The following is an 8745-nucleotide window of genomic DNA, read 5'->3' on the forward strand; positions in this document are numbered from 1 at the left end:
ACCTACCTCTTCATATAAATACTGCCAACAGAACTAGCGACAAACAGATCAGTTCAATAAACAGTTATAAAACATCGTTCTAATCCAAACGAATCCTGTAGCCTCGTCATGAAGACGATTGTTGCGATCGCTCTGTTCATCGCCTGTGTTGCACACATCCATTGTTGTGAGTAACTATTCACAGTCTCAGGACTTTCTCTCGAACCTTTAAACATGTATTAATCGTATGTTTCCATCATACAGTCTCATATCCGTCGTGCGGAGGGAACGTCTTCTACACCGAGGAGCATCCTTCGGGCTATCTGGAGGAGGTGGTCTACAACTACCCTTACCCGTATCGATGTGCTGGAGTAAACCACGGATACGGAGATTGCAAGTGTCCGCGATGCAGTCCGAGACTGTTCACCCAGCAGCACGTGCCATGCAATACGTACCATTGAACGGAAGATGTGTGATCGACCTCAACCCATCTTCAATGGTATGGAGATCTGAAGCATGAAATAAACTACAGTATTTTACGAAATACTTCCAAAACTATCATAACTTGCACAATACTTTACTAAAGCTCCTAGAATATTCATATACAGGTCAATTGTATTAATGCAGTTTGGATCTGTTCGGAAATGTGTTTATTGTAATTTTACTCTTGATGGATATAGTTTATCATCGAAACAAACTATGAAACACTTATCCCACACTGTCGCACACCCAGTAATGGCTGGGAACCAAAGTATCATAGCTTTCACAATACTTTACTAAAGCTCCTAGAATATTCATATACAGTTCAATGGTATAAACGCAGTTTGGTTCTGTTCGGGAACGTTTTTATTGTAATTTTACTCTTCCTGGTTACACTTCGAAACAAGCCATGAAACCCACACTGTTGCACACTCAGTAATGGCTGGGAACCAATTTCAGACACGTGCTCGTTTTGACGCATCGACATCCATCATAGTTGTATCCCGTGGGACAGCACTTTTCACACGAACAACGCTGGATTGGATCCACGTAATGGTTGCGATATTCCAGTACCGGCTTGAAACAGGTCTTGCAAATCGTTGTCGTAGGGCAGCAAGCTCCTATTATTGTGAAAATGAACATAATGTTATATATTCTAGGCCCTCAAGATTCGCTATGATTTGTATACTAACCCGAAGAAAGCTGAGCTACGGCCACAACCAGTAGAAATGCTGCGAAGAAGTACTTCATGTTGATTGCTGTTGATTGTTGAGTTGACGATGACACTGAGCTGATGCAGATGGTTATATGATTGTGGAAGGAACAGATGCATCATTTTATATCACGAAACAGTTCTTTGTGCAATGATTTGGGAAGTATGTTTAGATTCCTTATATAGATCAAACATAAACGTTTTGAAGATGCTTGTTTGATTGTTGGTAAACTTACAGAACGAAAAAAGCAAGTGTTCACAGCTCGTGGCTTTGTATGAAGCAGTCAGTGATTAAAACGAGGCTTGTTTGGGTTTATCTGCGTTAGCACGTGTACACGCATGTTTTGCAAACAGTTCAGAGAACACTGTGCACGTTTGGCGAAACAAAAATGTTGTACAAAAAGGGGGCGAATGCTTTTTTGAAACAATAACTTGTATTTGTTTTATTCATAAAAAACATTAAAGTTCCTATTGCACTCAGTTCGATATTCATTATGAACCTGTATAAATACTCAAAAGCAGATAGTATAGAAATTAGTAATGAGTTACATTTTCTATTTATTACTACATCATGAATAATCGTATAAATATGCAAGTGATAGGCCTGACAGACGTAGACCGCCATCGGAATCGCTCATTCTTTAATTGTGTTGACCATCTTGCCGTATTCAACTGCCTAGAATTTGGGCAATTTATTAATGCATATAATATATTTACAAGTGTTACTCTGGTAGATAAGGGGCCCTATTCCGAATGGAATCAACATGTATCGAGGTATAGATCTCACTAAAATGTCACCCAGTTAATACATACGATCAACATAAAGATATCAATGTTCAAGATCTTGATTTTTTTTTTCTTATTTTTAATTTTTTATTTGGAAAATCTGATCGAGATAACTTTAGGGACAGCTAAAATAAGCGACAATACAGCTTACTTAAAAACAGTTTGTTCATCAATCTCGATCAAAGCACTGATCTCGAAAACACTTGTCTATGCAGGGAATATCAACAATCTGTTGAGATAGCTGTGACAAAATTACTTGATTCCGATTCAGTGTTCAGAATAGGATCCTAGATATTAAATAATAATCAAGTTGTATAACATTGTAAACATATTTTCGACATTACTTTTAACTTACTATTGTATTACTTTCTGTTATTCTGTCCTCACCTGTTACAATCCTTATCAATTAGACGTGACCTTCTTAGTTTTTCCAGTAGGCTTAGGTTCTAACAATGGATGCTGAGTTCATGGTCTTCATATAAATACTGCCAACAAAAACTGGTATCAGTCAGTTCAATTTTTTGTATTGTTGATAAAGCATCGGACCATTGTAAACGAAGCTTCTAGCCTCACCATGAAGACGATTGTTGCGTTCGCTCTGTTTATCGCCTGTGTTGCACACATCCATTGTTGTGAGTAACTACTCACAGTCTCAGGACTTTCTCTCGAACCTTTAAACATGTATTAATCGTATGTTTCCATCATACAGTCTCATATCCGTCGTGCGGAGGGAACGTCTTCTACACCGAGGAGCATCCTTCGGGCTATCTGGAGGAGGTGGTCTACAACTACCCTTACCCGTATCGATGTGCTGGAGTAAACCACGGATACGGAGATTGCAAGTGTCCGCGATGCAGTCCGAGACTGTTCACCCAGCAGCACGTACCATGCAATACGTACCATTGAACGGAAGATGTGTGATAACGAACATGAAATAAACAACCATTTAGGACTTTTTGTCATAAATTAAAAAATAAACGAGCCACTTAACACAATATTCTGTTGAATTTTAATTGATTAATTTGGATAGATATCACATATTATACCTCATCAATCGAATGAAAAACGGTCTTAAAAATAAGGAACACGAACCCTTTTTTCATAAACTTGCTTTAATCCCAGTGAGAGAGGAAGGATTAACGTGTACGCTTGATTTTACACATCGACATCCGTCGTATCTGTATCCAGCAGGACAACACCTCTCACCAGCACTACGTTTAATCGCAGTTGCATAATGCTCCCGATACACTAGTAGCTGTAGTAAACTGTTTCGACGTAGCTTGGCCGACGGGAAGCAACCTCCTAGATGGAAGGAAAGAGAAATTAGTTCTTAAAAAACCGCAACACTGACACACAAAATCAACGCGCGCTCTGTGCATCACCTGAGGAGAGCTGTGGTCCCATAACTAACACGACCAGCAGAAAAACTACATGCAAGTTATTCATGTTGAACGACCCCTGTCTAGCGTTACTTACAGGAACGTGTAAGTGAAAGCACACCCTTTTATAGCGCCCGTCGTTGTTCGGCTACAGAGGAAATATGATAATATGTAAGTATGGATAAGTACACGCTTCTATGTTGGTAATGTATAAACGAGATGTCTTTAACTGCTCCAGCAGTACAACAAAGTATTTTGCTAAACAGTCCGATTATTACACTGCACTGCGCAGTGCAAGCGGGCATATCGATGGTACCTGCACGTGCTCGTAGCCTTATTTTTGAAACAGTTTTCGCGGAACAATGTTTGAGGTAGCTTGTAAAAGTTAAGCATTTTAAAAACAACGATCATTTGCAACCATGCACACTGTATGTCACTATGGCATGTGATTATTTATTTCCAGCAACAAGTTTATACACTGACAACTGTATGATTCAGGAAAGGAATGTTTCAACACACTAACACACGACACCAAACAAACGAACATTCCTAACAATGTTTCCTACACTCGCAACAGCAAAGGGGTTGCACACGAATTTTGCTCGAGTAGTCCTGCATGCACGCCTTCCCATTGAAGGTGAACCCATCCGGGCAATTGCATTCCGTGTCGGGTTCCACCGGACAGTCGACCAGTTTGCAAGTGGTCTCACAAACGAGACACTGCTTGCAGCACAATGACGAATGATGATCGGTGGTGGGAAAGCCTTTGCAAAGGAAAATCTCGGTTATATGCTGTACTTATTGTGCACTGAAATCGTTAGGAATTTACCTGTGGAAACGTGCACAGCTATCAGCAGAAATGCAATTAGCAGCACGTACGAGCGCGTCTTCATTGTAGTATGACAAAAGTTGTTCCTTTTTAATAAGAGTTGCAGTATGGGCCAGAAACGATGTGCTACTTGTTCAATGTGTTACATCCATTTATATAGTGGAGAGACATACACTAATGTTCCTCTCCCAACAGCTTTGGTATTTCACACAAAAGCTCATTAAGATGCTTAAAATTACCCTACCAAACGTGCAATATTTACAAACAAACAGTGCGCATGTTTACACCACAGCTGCCACAATCAACGTCCAATTGTATATAATAACCTCGTTGAACATATTACTACGTCCGTATGTTTCATTTTTATTCAACTTTTGTAACATCAATTAGAAATGACTCCACATAATTCATCAATGATCCATCCCACACGGACAGTCTGGGCTGCATTCTTTACCGTTCCAGCTTGAGCCCGACGGACACTTTGTTGGCGTATCGCACTGCTCCGACAGGCAGAACTGTTCCTCGGCCGGTTCCAGGGACTGTCCGTAATTTTGGTAGCCTGTACGATCAATGCGGTTTAGTTGGTGTGATCTAGTTTAATGTTACGAAAGTATCTCTCTCCTCACCTAGCACCATCTGTGCGAGCGCTACCACAGCGATTGTGATCAGCCAGAAGAACTTCATCTTCATCTCCAATGGTTTCGATGAATAATTCTCACAAAACCTTTTCCCCCGTTGAATGAGTGCCGATGTAGATTGGGATTCATGCTTTTATATGGGTTCGACGCATGCGATACTATCGCTTCCTACGCGCTACGCCGTTGATCATCACGTACGTCGACGTAAAACATTAAATGCTCGGCCGGTTTGTAACGGACACGTGTTCTTGGTTACTTTATACAACAGGTTTTGTGTAACAAATTAAGTTATGCAGGGTTAATATGTTGCAGTTCGATGTTGAGTTTTATAAAACACATTGTCATTGCATAATGATGATACTATGGAGAATAATGCTATAACGACTGCCAATACCTCTGAGGTTTATTAACGAAATTCAATAATCAATAAAAATATATTTTCACCATAGTAACATCCCTGACATTCTAAATGAAAAAAAGTAGTCAAATCAACCTCTCGGTAAGTGTTTTCTTGATGCATTCCTTATAGGTTCTTAGTTTCTGCATACATAATCCAACCCATTCCATCTCATCATATCTCCAACAATGAAGTTGTGTAAGGTAACTCCATGATTGACCTATGCCCCGTAGAAGTTTTCAGACTACTCGATTAGTTAGGGCATATTGTTACTATATAACCTGTCAACGTGTTTTGTCTAGGTTCTAGTGATTGTTTAGACAGCATGTTAACAGCATCCGTTGTATCTAACACTGCCAACATCCCAGCGTGCGCAAATTTTGCTAGACGCTCTGAATCCATCGAGAACCTGTAGCACTTTTTGCTGATGATTTATTTTAGTAAAGGCACACTCACATCGTTTCCTCGTGAGTTAGCGATGTGTAGATTGTGCGCTCAAATCCCTATTAACTTTGCAACTTTAATTTTGTTTAAATTCTTCTTCTTTTTCTTCTTAACTGCATTGAACCGAATGTAACGTTTTCTTTCAACCATTCCTGCTAAGTGCTTCGTAGTTTTGTGGTTGATGCAACACGATCTCTACAAGGACCCCACTCTTATAGCATCCACCTGGCAGCTGCGTAGTAAAACATCTCAAGACTTTTCATGGAGCATAAGGAAAGGACGTGGAGGAGGGCAGCTTGTTTCATATGTTGCATATAACTACAACTGAATAAACCCTAATCAATTGAATAATGCGATCCTTGTAGATACGGAATGAAGTTTCAATCACTAGTTTAGTCCAATCAACACTTCAATTGAAAGTCAAGAAGGAAAAAAGGTAGTCAAAATCAACTTCTTGGTAATTTTTTGAGATGTTTTTACAATATTGTATTCATCGTGAGTGGCAGTATGCCCCGAGATGTATTACACCTTTTATAAAAACAGTTGGTCGCATATCTTCTCCATCTCTTTCTGTTGGGCCGTAGAGATGAAACTGAACGCGAAAAGCGGCGAATATGAAGTAACAAACTAAACAAGATTGGCTGTTATATTACAAGTTGTGTAAGGTAACTTTCAAATCGACCTATGTCCCCTAGAAGTTTCAGACTACCCTCTTTAAATCAGCAATCGTCACTTTATATTCGATCAAAGTTTTGTTCTGCTTCTAGCGATTCATAACGCCTCTCGGCGACACAAACTAACGTATGCAAAGAAATAGAAACAGTACAGGCACTTCTAGTTTCTTCATTTCGTTGAAATTTGCTAATTATGTCCTACACGCTATATGGAACTATAACCGAGGTTGATGTTTATCTCAATTTGTTCCGTGTGAGACATGAATGGGGAAATTTTGTTCGCACTAGACCGAAACCTACGAAAACTGGCCATGGTTTTATGTTTCACTTCCTGTGTATCTGTTTCCTGCGCTGTCCGGATCGATCTGTCCACCGAGAATGTCCGGAATCTCGAGCACAGATTTTCATGCTCATTCTTTCACCGATCTGTTGGCTGAATAAGGACAGTCGAGCTGATACATCGTTTCAGCACGATTCGTCATGTTCTTATAAAGTTCAAGTTATAGAAAACATCTAAGTTTGTTAGCAAAAGAATACCTCTTCGGTGAAAAAGATCAGCTTAGTCATGATCAACATCTCTCGGAAATTTTGTGGCACTTGGGTAGTGATGGTTAACTCGCTTCATCATCACCACATCGTGTTTATTCGTCGTAAAAAAGAGATAGTCAAATCAACTTCTCGGTAATTTTTTGTGGTTCACATATGCTGGTGGTGTGTTGTACGGCACTACAATGTGGAAAATTGTGCAAATTATACATTACACTCCTCTTCGCTACCGTATTTTGCTTCATAAACTCTTCCTTTCATATATATGTATGTATAGTGATGAAACTGAGGGCATGTATTATTTGTGCGAGTTAAGTTGTGTGAGGTAACTTTCATGACCTTTTAACCCGTAGAAGTTTCCAGACTATCCTCCTTATTGTGAAGAAGTTTCTACATATATTCAATGTGGTCTTTGTTTTGCCTTTAGCGATGCTTAATTCTGCTGGTTATTGCCACAATATTTGAACCTTCGATTATTTTTCCGTGTAGTAAGGCTTGTTTGGTTGAGGAACACAGCTTAATGATTGATAAAAAAAAGGTAGTCAAAGGGCAACTTCTCGGTAATTTTTTATCTTTTCTTATGCTTTTGCGCCTTGTTTTTGTAAGTCATACCGTAATTATTAAAATGATAGGATTATTCTGCTTCATACAGCAATTGAAAACTTTTTGAATCGGTAATTCATTAAGTTGTCTGTGATGAAAAGGAAGTTGTATCAGGTAACTTCTTTGACCTTTATCCCGTAGAAGCTTGCAGACTACCCACTGTGAGCAGAAATTTGATGTTTCATATTCAAATTAAGCTCCGTTTCGCTTTTAGCGATGGTTAACTGCTTTTATCATCTCAGCTGACGTTGAACGGTCTAAAAGTTGCGCGCTTCATTATATTTTCTCGCTGGTACGATTTCACTAACCTACGCCCTGGACCCCTGGCAACAACATGTCTTGTTCTCGATTTTGTTCTCCGCTCCTTAAACATGATAATTAAAATCAACCGCCACGCGCCATGTAGAAACGCAAGGTCAGCGGTAGAAGTGCTCCAAGCAAAAAAGTGAAGTCGAACGGAAATATTTGATTTGATATTCTCTCTCTGGGGCTACATTTTGTTTCATTGTTCTGTTTTTTTGCTGTGCCTCCAGTCGATAGGCCACTGGCCTTGCTTGTTCGCCTATTCACACACCTGCGGTCATAAGTAGAGTGTATAATTTTATACATTTTTATACCACTTCACTCAGTTGTAACTTGAGACACTCGGACATTCTCAGTGCAATTCCCCCCCGAACGGCAGGAGAAATCAGGCACGACGTGCATGCAAAGGACACACCTCTCACACCGTCGACCGATCCAGCCACAGTAGCAGCGGGCTGCCAGCTGCATTGCTTCCACAATCCACTTCCTTCCTGCCTCCTCTCGCGCACACACACAACAATCACGAGCATTCCGGAGTCAGCGAGTGGGCTGACCTCCAAAAGATTAGCACGCGCAAAGGGCAGCAATACCGCGCCAGGCGTGCATGGTCGACGCGATAGCACATGGGTTTTCGTGCGCGATAGGTGTTTGGCGCAATCAGCGCAGCCGGTCGTGCGTTACAACAAGCAGGAACGGGGGAACGCTACAGTAGCGGCGCACCACGCGGAAGAAGCGCGCTTCTTTTCCATGACGTCACATTGTGACGTTACGGATTCACAATTATCGGTCTACTGGGGCGCGCGTTAGAACCGGCTGGTGGAAGCGGAATGATGGTGAGTACGAGCCCCAGACGCTAGCGCGCACGTCCTACTCTCCCATTGGCTGCAAGCGCAATCGAACGATGCGCAATCACGCCGCGTACACCCGGCACACACAGGACACAATTGATGCCGACGGAGTTATGCATGCGACGGG

Source organism: Anopheles coluzzii, chromosome 2 (assembly GCF_943734685.1).
Source record: "Anopheles coluzzii chromosome 2, AcolN3, whole genome shotgun sequence".
Classification (NCBI taxonomy): Eukaryota; Metazoa; Arthropoda; class Insecta; order Diptera; family Culicidae; genus Anopheles; species Anopheles coluzzii.